The 14,648-nt window shown below is 43.4% G+C and overlaps 1 protein-coding gene across 1 annotated transcript in view; it reads left to right on the forward strand.

The window, feature by feature from the left end:
* Nucleotides 1-2,851: 2,851 nt before the first annotated feature.
* The window catches only part of FBXL20 (F-box and leucine-rich repeat protein 20), a 119,724-nt gene continuing 107,927 nt past the window's right edge, over nt 2,852-14,648 (forward strand). The window contains exon 1 of the mRNA XM_015413876.1: nt 2,852-2,895. The gene's annotated coding sequence lies outside the window, so the exon portion shown is untranslated. The remainder of the gene's footprint in view (nt 2,896-14,648) is intronic.

Consider the following 14,648-nt stretch of genomic DNA (forward strand, 5'->3'; position numbering starts at 1 on the left):
TCCCCGGGCGCTTCTCCAAATCCCCAGGGATTTTACCGCATCTGTTTCTGTATTAAGGGTTCCCTGTCAATGTGAGGAGTGCTTTTCCTTTTTAAAAAAAAATGACTGTAGTGAACGGGAGGTGTCACGGATTGTGGTTTGGGGGTAAGATTTAGCTCGCCTTCGAGGAGGCTTTAGGATTGGGGCTGCCAGGGCTGGGTTGGAAAACACCTGGAGACTTTGGGGGGGTGGATCCGGGGCAGGGTGGGGTTTGGGGAAGGGAGGGACCTCAGGATGGTCCAGTGCCAGAAAGTCCACCCTTCAAAGCAGCCGTTTCCTCCAGGGGGAACTGATCTCTGTCAGCTGGAGACCAGTTGCAAAAGCGGGAGATTTCCAGGCCACACCTGAAGGCTGCCAACCCTAGTTAGAATATCCCCTTTTTAAAAAAACTGGGGAGCGGAGGGGGTCTTAGGAGGACGGGGTGGGGATTTCTTGGTGGTCCTTTGAGTGGTTCAGTAATTTGGGAGGTGGGCAGGGATGGATTGGACTGGACTAGAGGATGTTTGCTCCTCTTTTGACTTTGTTTATAGGCCGTCTGTCTAACAGACTCCCCCCCCCTCCCCCGTAGGTGGAAGGAGTTAGCTGGGAAGGGAGCTTATGGCAGGAGAGGACACATTTTCCCTGAGTTTGGGGGCAGGGAGGTGAACAGCCTGAGCTCTCTGTGTATGTCTGAGTGAGACAGAGTGTACGTGTGTGTGTGTGTGTGGGGGTAAAACTGTAGAAAGTTTGGGCCTCTGTGTAATCTCTGGATTTTATGGGGGCCATATTGTGATGGGGAGAGCAGCAAAAGGTGCAGGGGATGCTGTGGTGCTATCCTGTGCTGAGTTACTGCAGTCTGAGCCTGTTGAAATCAGTTGATTTGGACTGGAGTAAGTCTGCATAGGATTTCACTGTTAGTGTCCTAGATGGATTACATTGCATTGAGACAGTTCTGTTTTAACCACCCCACCATTGAAACGAAGTGCCCTTGGGCATGAGCTAAGAGAGATTGGATAGGGGACTGTGGTGTGTTTGTGTGCGTTAGATGGTGGTCTTGAGTGTTGTGTGCCAGAGGGGAATGGATTAATTTTCAGAGAGAGAGCATTAAGAAAAGCCCTTCAAATACATGAATTCTGCAAATTCCTAGGGTTTTTTGGGGGAAGGGGGTTTGTTGGGCTAGGAGGGACAGATTACACTGAGGGAAAGTGATGAACTGCTGGAGAAATTAGAAAAGTTAACCATGATGGGAGGACAATACTGCAAAGAGTGGAGGTACCTGTTCATTAAAATGTTTGTTTCTGATATGTTCAGGATGGTGGGAGATTGTTTGTGTGATCACATTGGAATTATGGGGTGGTGGAAATGGTGAAAGGTAGGGATTGCAGGAGATGCTCTGGAAGGATGTTGGCATTTCTGAGTGGAAGAATATAAATTTAAGGAATATTAAGTGTACGTGAAAAAGCCAAGGGAGTGTGTTTTTCTCATTGGCAAGGTTTTCTGTGGGAGTATTGGGAGGGGGAGAAGGAGAGGCCTAGCAGATTGCAGAGTGGGATTGGATGGAAGATGATACACTGAATAAGGGGAGGTGGGTGGGAAGGAGCCCTGGTCTTGGAAAAAACGTAGAATGGTGGAGGGGGAGGGACACACGGTGATGACTAATCCTAATGGTGTTGGGGGGCAGATCTTGCCTGGGGCTGGCTGTGCAGGTGTTGGTCCTTCCTGCTTCGGTAGGTGGCAAGGACACAAGTGTGCACACACGCAGAAGAGCGTAATGTTACTTGTACCTTATGTGTTTTGATTGGGTGAATGAGGACAACAGTGTTGTCACACTGTTATTTTTTTATTCCAGGAAAAAGGCAAACACTGAAGACTGTAACGTATCACATGTAGATACGTGAAAGTGTTGGGTCATCTTTTTGGGCAATGATGGGAGATTCGTGGATATATGGGTGTGGATCCTCTCCTTTCAAAAAAAGCACAACAGGCATATGTCCTACACATGTGTATTAATTGTAACTATGTGTGTAGGTTCTAGCCAGTGGTGTGCTCATTGATAAGAGCATACAAAGAACATGTGGCTCTCCTGCGTGTTGATTCCAGAGTAAGGGAGATTTTACTGCTTAATTATTGGCAAGGCTTCTATAGCATAGTTTATCTTAAAGTAACAAATGTGATTGTGGTATAAGGGCCTTGTGGGATAGGCTGGGCAACTGTTTTTAGTGTGTGGTGCCGTAGGCATTATACAGAATTGATGCTGGAGCTATTTTAGGGAAAAATACGGAAATGGAACAGTGTATGTGTTTGACTTCAGAAAGCATGAAAGATAAAGTCCACTACTTGCATTATTCCAGTATGGGGAAGGGAATTTGAATACTGGGGAGCCCAAGGGGTGGAGATGCTGGAGGGAGTGCAAGCAAAGGGTAAACAATGAGAGCTATTCAGGAAAATATGGTACGTAATCAGCATGATCTGGGACCACACAGAAGCATCCTATCAAAGGAGAGTTCCTTCCAATTCTTTGTTGTGGCAGCTGAATTATTTCGTTCTTTACTAAGTTAAAGGGAATGGTGGGGAGGCAACACAGGGACCACAAATGAGAGCACTTGTATGTTTCCTCCCTCATCACTTTGTGCAGATTTCACAAAGGAGAGAAATAAACTGCCTGAGGGTAGTCGCTCAGCTGTATGACCCAAGGATCCCTTGAATAAAGGATAGAACCCTGGACCTGGTTACTTTCCCGCGTGGTGGTCTGGAAAGGAGAAGCGAGTGTGACCGAGTGGAAACTTGAGTTGGATACAGTCTGGCAAAGGGTAATAGTTCTGCAGGATGAAGAAGAGCAGTGTCTTCATCCAGAAATTGGCCGGAGGATTGAGACAGGTAGAAACAATGTTTTGGCTTTGTTCTTCAGTTTCTTAGAAACACCAATGGTTGTTTAACACAAAAATCAAACTAAAGAGGTTTAGGAGGAAGGGGTGTGTGTTTGTCTTAAACTGCTATGGATTATATAGCACAGTAACATGTGAATTGGTGTAGAAATAGTAATTCAGAGAACGGGATCAGTTTAGCACTCCAGCTTAGCAGAATAGTTAGAAAGGGGGGACACATACATACACACTCTAAAATATTATATTCCAATTTGCACGAAAGACGGTGACATTGAAAATGAGGAACCTTTGGATGCTTGGGGGGATTAGGCTTTCCTGGCGTTAGTTTTTAACCTGTGATTGAATCTTACAGCTGTGTATTGGCAGGCTCTTTTTTCTTGTGGAACATGTGTGCTGGCGCTGGTGGAAGGGAGGAGATAACAAAACATTTTCCCCTGAAAAAGCAATGTCTGTGAGATGTGCAGTTTTGAAGCTATCATGGAAAGAAAAAAAATCATGGGGTTTTTTTTGTGTGTGTTGATAATAATTATGGCTGCATACTCTTTGTGAGGGAAAAGAAAATATATAACTGTTTGGCAAATGTGTGTATGATGTTATAAAAAGACAGAAACTGTGAAAATTGTCTCACAATCAATATGAGGTACAGAAGTACATGAGGTGATAGCTTTTTGTTGTACCAGTAGCTGTAAAAGGACTGTTATGCAGAACTCATCCAACACAACCAACAGGCAATGAATTTCCAGCCTCTACAGAGAGAGGCTGCATCAATGGAAATAGCTGCAGCCAAAGTACATTGTGGCCTAGTGGCCAAATCGTTCAGCTCTTCAGCCACATGTATGCAGTCCATATTGTGCAGAGGGGGTGTTGTCTACAGTTGCAGTGAGCCAAGATTTCTACTCCAGTAAAAGATGCTCAATTTCTTAGTTAGAGCAGGGTCATGGGGCTGGTGCAGGCATAATGCTCCGCAAACACTGAGCATAATTTTCTGTCATTAACAAGTACACTTACCCATTGTTAGCAATAGTCAGATGATGCCAAACTATGGCTGAGAGGGATGTGGGGGGTTGAGCATTTCATTTTGTCCTGACTACTGCACCACGGTTAGTGTAGAGTATGGTACATCTATGACAGCCCATAAATAAAGAAAATTGCAGAGCAGTCTCTTTTGTATTGTAGCAGCTAACTTTCAGAATGCACAAAGTAAGCTTTTTAGTCACGTATAAATATATATTTATTATTTTATACCCCACCTTTCTCCCCAGTGGGGACTCAAAATAGTTTGCGTTGTTCTTCTCGCCTTCTATTTTATTCTCACAACAACCCTGTAAGGTAAGTTAGGCTGAGAGTGTGTGACTGGCCCAAGATCACCCAGCAAGGCTTCCGCGGCATGAGTGGGGATTCAAACCTAATTCTGGTCTGATGCTTTAACCACTACACTGTGCCGTTGAAAGAAAAAAGAGGGGCAACAGTGATAAATGCCCAGAATGCTGCTGCTGTATAATGTTTGAAGAAGTGCAGTAAGGGCCTTTAAGAATATAAGAGAAGCCAATGTTGGATCAGGCCAAAGGCCCATCCAGTTCAACACTCTGTGTCACACAGTGGCCAGAAATACCAGTGCCATCAGGAGGTCCACCAGTGGGGCCAGGACATTAGAAGCCCTCCCACTGTTGACCCCCCCAAGCACCAAGATGACAGAGCATCACTTGCCCCAGAGTCCCTATCTATACCTTGTGGCTAATAGCCACTGATGGACCTCTGCTCCATATGCTTATCTAATTCCCTTTTGAAGCCGTCCATGCTTGTAGCACCCACCACTTCCTGTGGCAGTGAATTCCAAGTGTTAATCACTCTTTGGGTGAAGAAGTACTTCCTTTTATCCGTTCTAACCCGACCGCTCTGCAGTTTCATGGAGTGCCCACGAGTTCTTGTATTGTGAGAAAGGGAGAAAAGTACCTCTTTCTTTACCTGCTCTTTCCCATGCATAATCTTATAAACCTCGATCATGTCACCCCTCAGTCGTCTTTTCTCCAAGCTAAAGAGCCCTAAGCGCTTTAACCTTTCCTCATAGGGAAAGTGTTCCAACCCTTTTATCATTCGAGTTGCCCTTTTCTGCACTTTTTCCAAAGCTATAATATCCTTTTTAAGGTGTGGTGACCAGAACTGCACACAGTATTCCAAATGAGGTCACACCATTGATTTATATAGGGGCATTATGATATTGGCTGATCTGTTTTCAATACCCTTCCTAATAATCCCCAGCATAGCATTGGCCTTCTTTATTGCAGTCACACACTGTCTCGACATTTTCAGTGAGTTATCTACTACAACTCCAAGATCTCTCTCTTGATCATTCTCTGCCAGTTCAGACCCAATCAATGTGTATTTATATTTAGGATTTTTGGCTCCAATGTGCATCACCTTGCACTTGGCCACATTGAACCCCATTTGCCATGTTGACGCCCACTTGCCCATTCTCGACAGATCCCCTTGGAGTGCCTCACAATCCTCACTGGTTTTCACCACCCTGAACAACTTCATATCATCCGCAAATTTAGCCACTTCACTGCTTACTCCCATCTCCAAATCATTAATGAACAAGTTAAAAAGCAGTGGACCAAGTACTGATCCCTGCGGTACCCCACTGCTTACCACAGCTACTTTAGCTGAAGCTAACTTGTCTTTGCGTGAAGGTGTAGGTTGACAACTTGCGTGCGCACCATCTCTGCAAGTCATCTTTCCATCTCATGTATCTATTTTGCCTAACAAAATATAGGAAAAATTTGATACACAATACATTGATTTGAAGATGTGGGTTTTTGAGAAGGTTAATTATGTGTGAAGTGTTGCAAAATGAGCAGTTTGAGAGGAACAGCATTTAATTTCTGAATCAAGGAGTGCTGCTGCTAAAACTTCTTCTTAGCAGTTTATCTTTAAAGTTTTGCATGACTGTTTGGGGATGCAATGCAGAATGGATTGAACAATGATTTGAGGGTGTTAGTGTCTATAAAAGCATCTCCTTCACAGTGCAGAATTCCTTCTGACTTTAGTAGGAGTGGTGTGTCTCAAGAGTATTGAATAGGTCCCTTGGCAGGCATTGCTGTTTCTCCGAACAATGGAGTGTTACAAAACTGTGAATAAAGCTGATTAATGTTATAATTTCTCTTTCACTGTTTTTTTTCCTTTTTGAATAACAGGAGATCTAGAGGGCTTGTTAGCCCAATTAACAAACATTCTCCATTCTTCCGTATTCCAAAAAAAATACAGTAAACTCTTAACACTTCTTTTTGTCTTCCTGAAGTGTATGTTGGGGGCAAACCAAAGGAAAACAAGTTGTTCAATATATGCAGATGCCACTTCAGCAAATTAAATAACCCTTGAGGTTACAGCGGTAATGAAATTGATGGTGTATGTTTTAAGCTCAAGTGGTTAAGATGCTGAACTGCAAGCTGTGGAAGGTCGGTAGTTCAGCAGTTCGAGACCCGAGTATGCCGCATGACAGAGTGATCTCCCGTCTCTAGTTCCAGCTCCTGCCAACCTAGCAGTTTGAAAGCAAGAATTTGCAAGTCGATAAATAGGTACCACTTCAGTGGGAAGGTAACAGCGTTCCGTGCGCCTTGGTGTTTAGTAATGCCGGCCACATGACCACAGAAATGTCTTCGGACAGCACTGGCTCTTCGGCTTTGAAACGGAGATGAGCACTGCAACCCTAGAGTCGGATTCGACTGGCTTTCGAGCAAGGGAACCTTTACCTTTAGTACTGTCTCAGTGAAGTCAGGGTTTCTTCAGCTTGCCTTACTGAACTTTCCAAAATCAAGAGAATGGAAATTATACAAGCGTCCCACCACGGCGTGAAGCTAAAAAACAGACAAAGGTTGAAAAATGTCAGAAGCTGGTAGCAGGCTTCTTGAGCCTGGCAGCATATACATTCAAGCCAACACATCTGGGACTTTTGAGTTTAGAAAACAGATGATTTAGAAAATAGACAACTAAGGGGGACAGGATCGAGGTTTTTAAAATTATGCATGGGGTTAAGATTTAAGAGAAATTTTTCTCCCCCTTCCAGAATACTAACACTCGAGGGCATCTGGTGAAGCTGATGGGCAGTAGATTCAGAACGGACAAAAGGAAATAAATACTTCCTTACATAGCAAGTGATTAAAATGTGGAATTCACTGCCAGAGGATATAGTGATGAGCACGGGAATAGACAGCTTGAAAAGGGGATTAGATAGATTCATGAAGGAGTGGTCGATCAGTGGCTACTAGCCATGGTGACTAAAGGAAACCTCCATATTCAGAGGCAGTCAACCTCTGAATCCCAGTGCCAGGAGGGCAACACCAGGGGAAGGCCTTGGTCTCTATGCCCTGTTGTTGGCCCACCAGAGGAACTGGTTGGCCAGTGTGTGATATACACATACAAATACAGTTGTAAAATTCGACTCATACCTGTGTACATTTAATTATCTTAGTACAAAACATTCTATAATGAAAAACAATCTCTGTCAGAGCAGTACAAATATAGAACATAGAGCAATACAAATATAGAACATAGTAAAAAAAAAGTCCAGTGAAACTTTCCAGATCTGTGTAAATAGATCACGAGGTCCCGGACATATTACAGCCCTCGTTGTGTCCTAAAAGACTTAATCAGATCAATGAAATACAGTCAATATGTAGAACCACATCAATACATGTATATCTTACTCGCAAATATATCATACTCATTTTTACTCTCCCTTGTTCTATAGTTTGTATTGCTCTGACAGATTGTTTTTCATTGTAGAATGTTTTGTACTAAGATAATTAAATGTACACAGGTGTGAGTTGAACATAACAACTGTATTTGTGTATATATTTGTGGGTATATATGTGTGTGTGTATGCATGTTTGTGTATGTATATATGTATATGTGTGTGTACACATATACAGACACACACACATACTCACTGGCCACTGTGTGAGACAGGATGCTGGACAAGATGGACCTCTGGTCTGATCCAGCAGCACTCTACTTATGTTCTTATTCTGTGCCTCACTCAAGAGAGTAACTTGCCTTGAGCTGGGGACATCAGCTTTTGTAGGTGCAGCTTGCTTCACGTAGAGTATGCCTTTGCTTTGTAGAAGCAGTGTATGCTTGCCCTGCCCTTGCTAAAAGCAAGAGTCAGTCTCCAGACCTCTGACTCATTAGGGTGCATTGTCTCCTTGTGGACTGACCCTTTCAGCTCGCTATTTGAGCCTTAGCCACTGTGTCTAGTTCCCTGATGTAGCCTGCTTTATGTTTTGAGAGCTGTGGCACTAGATACACATCCCTTCCTCATCTAATGAGATTCATGTTCCTAAACAATTGTTAAATGCAATAAATAATCTTTTAAGCTGCAGATGGTTTTCCAAAATGCTTTTTTGGGGTATGCTGGGAAATTGCCTGTTTTTGTATCATGACACACTTGATAACATATGGGCTATTCATTAAATATTGTTTTCATTCTCTTACTTAACGTGTCACCATTTCATTGCAAATGAAAGCCCTTTTTTTGTGGCAGTGTGAGCTGGCTGATTTCTGTGCCACAGTGAGAGCATATGTTAAGAATGTCTGTCCTGAAGGTGTGGCTCCTGTGGAGAAAATAGTCACTTTGGCTCCAGTTAAGCAAACAAGGCAGGGAGAATTTCTCACTAGGCTGCCTCCTTACCCTTTTGAATGGTTGGGGACCTTGGTGTAAAACAAGTAGAAATCCAGGGCTTTGCAAATTATTTCCATCCACTTGTAATAATGAAAAAGGCCGTGCTCACACAGTTAACCTAACTGAACAAATGCATGTTAATTCCTTAATGATTTAGCTTCTGTACTAATGAAGGACAAGAGTATAGAGTCCTTTTAAAATGATGGGTGGCCTTGATTTGGTGCCAGTTTGGTGTAGTGGTTAAGTGCGCAGACTCTAATCTGGGAGAACTGGGTTTGATTCCCCACTCCTCCATTTGCAGCTGCTGGATGACCTTGGGCAAGCCATTGTTCTGGCACAGCTGTTCTTGAAAAAGAGCAGTTTCTTTCAGAGCTCTCTCAGCCCCGCCTACCCCACAGGGTGTCTGTTGTGGGGAGGGGAAGGGAAAGGAGTTTGTAAGCCGCTCTAAGACTCTGAGTGAAGGGTGGGGTATAAATCCAATCTCTTCTTCTTCTTTTTGATCACTGCAGGCAGTCTGTTTGGCTAATCTAGATATTAATGATACAGAGATGTGAAACTGGTTCCAGATAAATGTAGAGATGTTCGCTGTTGTTATATGTACTTGGGAAGTATATGTACTTTATTTTATTTATACCTTACCCAGTGGGGACCTAAAGGTTCTTACAACACTCTTCTCCCCTCCTTCCTTTTATCCTCACAATGACCCCGTAAGGTAGATTAAGGCTGAAAGTCTGTAACTGGCCCAAGGTCACTCAGAAAGCTTCAAAGACAGAGTGGAGATTTGAATCTGGATATCCCAGATCCTGAGCTGACACTCTAGCCACAACACAACACACATTAATGTTTGTGAAAGAGAAGCCATTACATATTAGGTGATGGGGTGAATTAAAACAGTAAAAAGAGAAGAAGGGGAGAGACGGTAAAAGAGCAGTAATACTTTAATCCCTTTCTCCACAGCCAGTTTGCTCTTCCCCAAGCACCTTGGCAGTCTGACTCTCACCTGAGTTGCTGTGCCTCAGATTGGGGAGAGAATGAGAAGGCAGAGAGGCAATCCCTTCCCCTTACTCCAGCTACTCAAGTATTGGCTGAGGTTCAAGAGTCTTGAGAAGAGGCAACAATATATGCTCAAACATACTTTAGCAACTGGTTACATGCTTAATATTATGATATGCCAAGATGGGTAGTCGTGTTTATCTGTCTGTAGCAGTAGAAAAGAGCAAGAGTCCAGTAGCACTTTAAAGACTAATAATATTTGTGGCAGGGTATGAGTCACTGCTCACTTCTTCAGATACAGCTAGAACGTTGTGAGTCACTGCTCACTTCTTCAGATACAGCTAGAACGTTAGTATATATCTTACAGAGTAGAGTGATTCAAATGCTGAATGACAATAGCAGATGGGACTGAATTAGGTGTGATATGCAGAGGGATAGTAAGCATGGAGAGAAATCAGCATTGGTAATAAGACAGGAAACCTAGGTCTTGATTCAGTCCAGGAGGATGCATTGTCTTGAGCTTCATTATCAGTTGCAATTCAGCAGTCTCTCTTTATAATCTCCCTTTGAAGTTCCTTTGTGAGAGCACTGCTACTCTTAAATCAGCAACTGAATGTGTCCTGGAAGGTTAAAATATTCCTCTGCTGGTTTTTTAATGTTGTGGCTTCTAATGCCAGTCTTATGTCCATTTATTCTTTGTCGTAGGGACTGGCCTATTTGTCCAATGTAGAAGGTGGCATTGCTGATATGTGATGGCATAAATCACATTAGAGAATGAGCAGGAGAATGAACATGAGATGGTGTGGCAGATGTTGCTGGGTCCAGTGATGGTGTTGCTACAATCTATATCAGAGCAAAGTTGGCATCTTGGTTTGTTGCAGGTCTTAGTACCAGAGTCCATGTTACTATTAAGTAATTTATCATTGCAGATGAGAAGTTGTTCTAGGTTAGCAGGCTGTCTGTAAGCAAGAAAGTGTCAGGCCCCCAGTGCCTGTATGAGGGAAGTGTCACTATCCAGCATGGGTTGTAGGTTGTTAATAATACATTGAGCTGATTTGAGTTGTGAGCTGTGTGTGATCATTAGCAGTGTTTTGTTGTCATTTGGAGGGGGGCTTGTCTTGTAGCAAGCTGCTCCTGGGTATCGTTCTGGCTTTTCCAGTTATCTTTCATACCGCATCAGGAAGATATTGTAAGTGCAAAAATACGTGCTGTAGATCCTTCAAACGAGTATCTCTATCAGAGGGTTGGAGCAGATTTGAGTATAGTGTAGGGCTCGGCTACAGTGGATTGACTGATGTGGTTAGGGTGGTAGCTGGAAGCATGTTAGATATGTTTGCTGATGTGTTGGTTTCCTGTATATTGTGGTGCTTATGTTTCCTGTCTCGTTACCAATGCTGATTTCTCCATACGTCTAACCCTCTGCATATCACACCTAGTCCAATCACACCTGCTATTGTCATTTGTCTGCTGTTGTCATCCGGCATCTGAAATCACTCCACTCTCCAGTGGATATAAGGACAGATGGACTCACATTCTAGCTGTATCTGAGGAAGTGAGCAGTGACTCTCGAAAGCTCCTCCCCTGCCACAAATTTTGTTAGTCTTTAATGTGCTCCTGGACTCCTGCCCTTTTCTGCTGCTACAAACTAACATGGCTACCCATCTTGATCTATCTCCATGGAAGGCACCACATTTAGCTGTACAGAATGGAAATCCCTCAACCTTATGAAGAAACTTGCACAGGTACAAACAGACATCATCTTTCTCCAAGACGCTACTGAAACATTTGGTCAGTGCCTTGTAACAGAAACAGAAACTGATCAAAGAAAAGCTCACTGAACTTGACTCCTCTCTAACCTTTTTCAGAGGAATTTCACAACAGGAGATGAAGCATCTGCAATAAGGGACTAACATCTCTACAAAAGCAGAAGGACAAAAAAAACTTTCCAACCTTCTACAAGCCACAACTAGTCACAGCAACAGCCCAACCAGGAATATTGTTAACCTCTCCTACCTCTCAGCTTAGCAGAGGAATCTGTCCTTTCAAGAGGATTATCCTTCTGTCCCACTAAACCCACACAGACAATACAGCTCTGTGGAGATCCGGAGGCCTTTTTCCGCTGTCTGCGTTTAAAGGAATACTTTCACCACAGAACAGAACACACTCGGACAGACAGCCTCCTCACAGCTTCAACAACCACCGAACAGCCACCTCCTCACCCTTCCACCAATGAACAGTATAAGGACGACCAATTAACTCCCACTCGATGCTATAGAAAGAAGGAGTCCATGTGGACCCCCTGAAGGCTGCAACACCACACTGAACCTATATATAGAGTGCTTCCGCCACTGGGCCCATGCTGAAATAATCAACAGAAATCACCACTCAGGATCCATTCTCAGCCGCACAGAGAAGAATGCCATAAGAAGCCTGAAAAACAATCCAGGTATTATAATAAAACAAGCTGACAGGGGAGGAGCCATTGTCATAATGAACCAAAAAAACCCTATACACAAGAAGCTGAGCAGCAACTCTCAAACACCAGTTTCTGTAGGCTGCTATCCTCAGACTTCACACAGGAATATCAGCAAGAACTCAATAAAGTCATGAAGAAATTACCAACACACATACAGGAACAAATTTAAATGGATGCATCCCAAGAACCTTGACCGGGCACTTTCTGCATCTTGCCAGAGAGATATAAATCTGGCAACCCTGAACGTCCCATTGTCTCAAGCATAGGCACCAGCACTGTAGGGGTACCAGAATATATGTCTTGCATCTTGAGGTCATACATAATTAATACTAAGAACCTCCTGAAGAAGCTGCAGTCCATTGACCATCTCCCAGAAAGCAGCATTCTAGCCACCATGGATGTTAAGTCTCTGTACACCAACCTTGCCCATAAGGGATGGACCACGAGCCATTAGAAACATAATCCCTGACAACACCACAGCAGATCTTGCCACTGAACTCTGCATGTTTGTTCTCACCTACAGCCAGGTTTGGTGAGAACTTACACCTTCAGGTCCGTGGCACAGCCATGGGCACCCGCATGGCTCCACAGTATGCCAACATTTTCATGGCGGATCTAGAATAGCATTTTCTGAACCCCTGCCCATCAGCACTTCTCCTTTACCTAAGAGCCATTGATGACATTTTCATTGTCCAGACCCATGGCAAAGAAGCCATGGTATTTGCAAGTGTGGTATCTCTGTGAGCCATGGAGTAACACTGGGACAGAGCAGTATCCAGTGGGTGGTCCAAAGCAGCAGGTTTCTATGGAGGAGGAGTTCTATATATATATATATATTTATACAACTGGCCCTTACTACTGGAGGTGTTCCACATGTAGTCATTGTTGCTCAGCCTCCTAGTGTTATAACCTTGCAAATACCAGCCGAGACATACTTATATCACCATGCCTTTCTCCTCCAAGTGTCAGTGGCATTTATTCAAGCTGTTTGAAGAATATTGATGTGATTGTATCTAGTTTTTGAGAATCAGTGCTCTTGGTTTAAAACATTATCTAGGCTTTTATTTTTGCTTCTGAGTTATGTTAAGGTTTTTCATTTTAGTTCTTCTTGTTCCTTCCTGTTCAGCCTTCACTTAGACCCGTGATGCTTAGTGGCTTGAACTGCTTCTTGATTGTGGCAACTGCCCAGGGTGTCAGGAAAGTGGACAAGATGGGTTGCCTGGTGGGGCTTGTGGTTATTGGTTCCTACCTTGAAATAGCCTCCCCTGGAGGAATGCATAAGAAGAAGAAGAAGAGATTGGATTTATACTCCACCCTTCACTATCCAAAGGTGTCTCTGAGCGGCTTACAAACTCCTTCCCCTCCCCACAACAGACACCCTGTGAGGTAGGTGGGGCTGAGAGAGAGCTCTGACAGAAACTGCTCTTTTTCAAGAACAGCTGTGCCAGAACTATGGCTTGGCCAAGGTCATCCAGCAGGTGCAAGTGGAGGAGTGGGGAATCAAACCCAGTTCTCCCAGATTAGAGTCCGCGCACTTAACCACTACACTAAACTGGCTGCAAGCCTCCCTGAGCTTCAGGCCTCCTGCCAGGAATGGAAGTAAACGTGGCTCTTTTCATTGAGGTTAACTACAGATGTGCCTCTCGGTAAACCGTGGAGTGAGCCCGACTGGTTTAGATTTTTAATCACACCTGTGCACACTGTGGCTTTCCCCCTTGACATAATTTGTTACTTAAGTCTCTTTTTTTTGCTTCTGGGTGACACAGGCAGAGGTGGTGTTAAGAATGTGCTACTGCTTCAAATATTAAAAATTTATTCCAGTTTATTGCCAGATACCTTTTCGGCTCTTCTTAATGGAGGGAAACCTCACCAATGCAGACACGTATGACAAAACAAATGAGCCTTACACTCCTAGCAGGCGTAGAGCTAGTGAGATACAAATCATTCTCCCTAAAAGTCACCTTATCAAATCATCTCTGCTGCATCATGTATCAGGATAAATTGTGGTTCAGAGACTAACCCACTGTGTTGTATTTCTGAAATGGGTTATGTTGACTCCAGTTTGTTTAAGCACTGTTACTCTGCCCTTGCCCAGGAATTAAACAAATACCATATTAAATACAGAATAATACTTTTTTTTTTTGGTAAACAAAATTTTTTATTTTTTCCATAGGAATACAACATTTAAATTAAACCATTTCATTTTTCCATTGTTTACCCCATTCCCATCTCCTCCCCTCCCTTCGTGTTGTATTTCTGAAATGGGTTATGTTGACTCCAGTTTGTTTAAGCACTGTTACTCTGCCCTTGCCCAGGAATTAAACAAATACCATATTAAATACAGAATAATACTAAGCGTATTTTTATGGCCTGCATAAGACCACCTTACCCCCAAATGCTGAAAGACATGCAGCTTCTCTAGGGAGAGGAAATTTCATTTCAAGCTAACCTAGGGAGAATTCTTTACCTGAAGGGGCCAGCTAATTTCTAGAAGCCCTTTTCGACATCCGAAATAGGGAGCCAACTTTAGCTATTGATAGAAGAGCTCCTAGGTATTCTCTGGCAGCTATGACGGGCCCAAGCCTCTACGCGGTTTAAT

This window comes from Gekko japonicus, unplaced genomic scaffold (genome assembly GCF_001447785.1).
Source record: "Gekko japonicus isolate JY-2015 unplaced genomic scaffold, Gekko_japonicus_V1.1 scaffold1407, whole genome shotgun sequence".
NCBI classification, from domain to species: Eukaryota; Metazoa; Chordata; class Lepidosauria; order Squamata; family Gekkonidae; genus Gekko; species Gekko japonicus.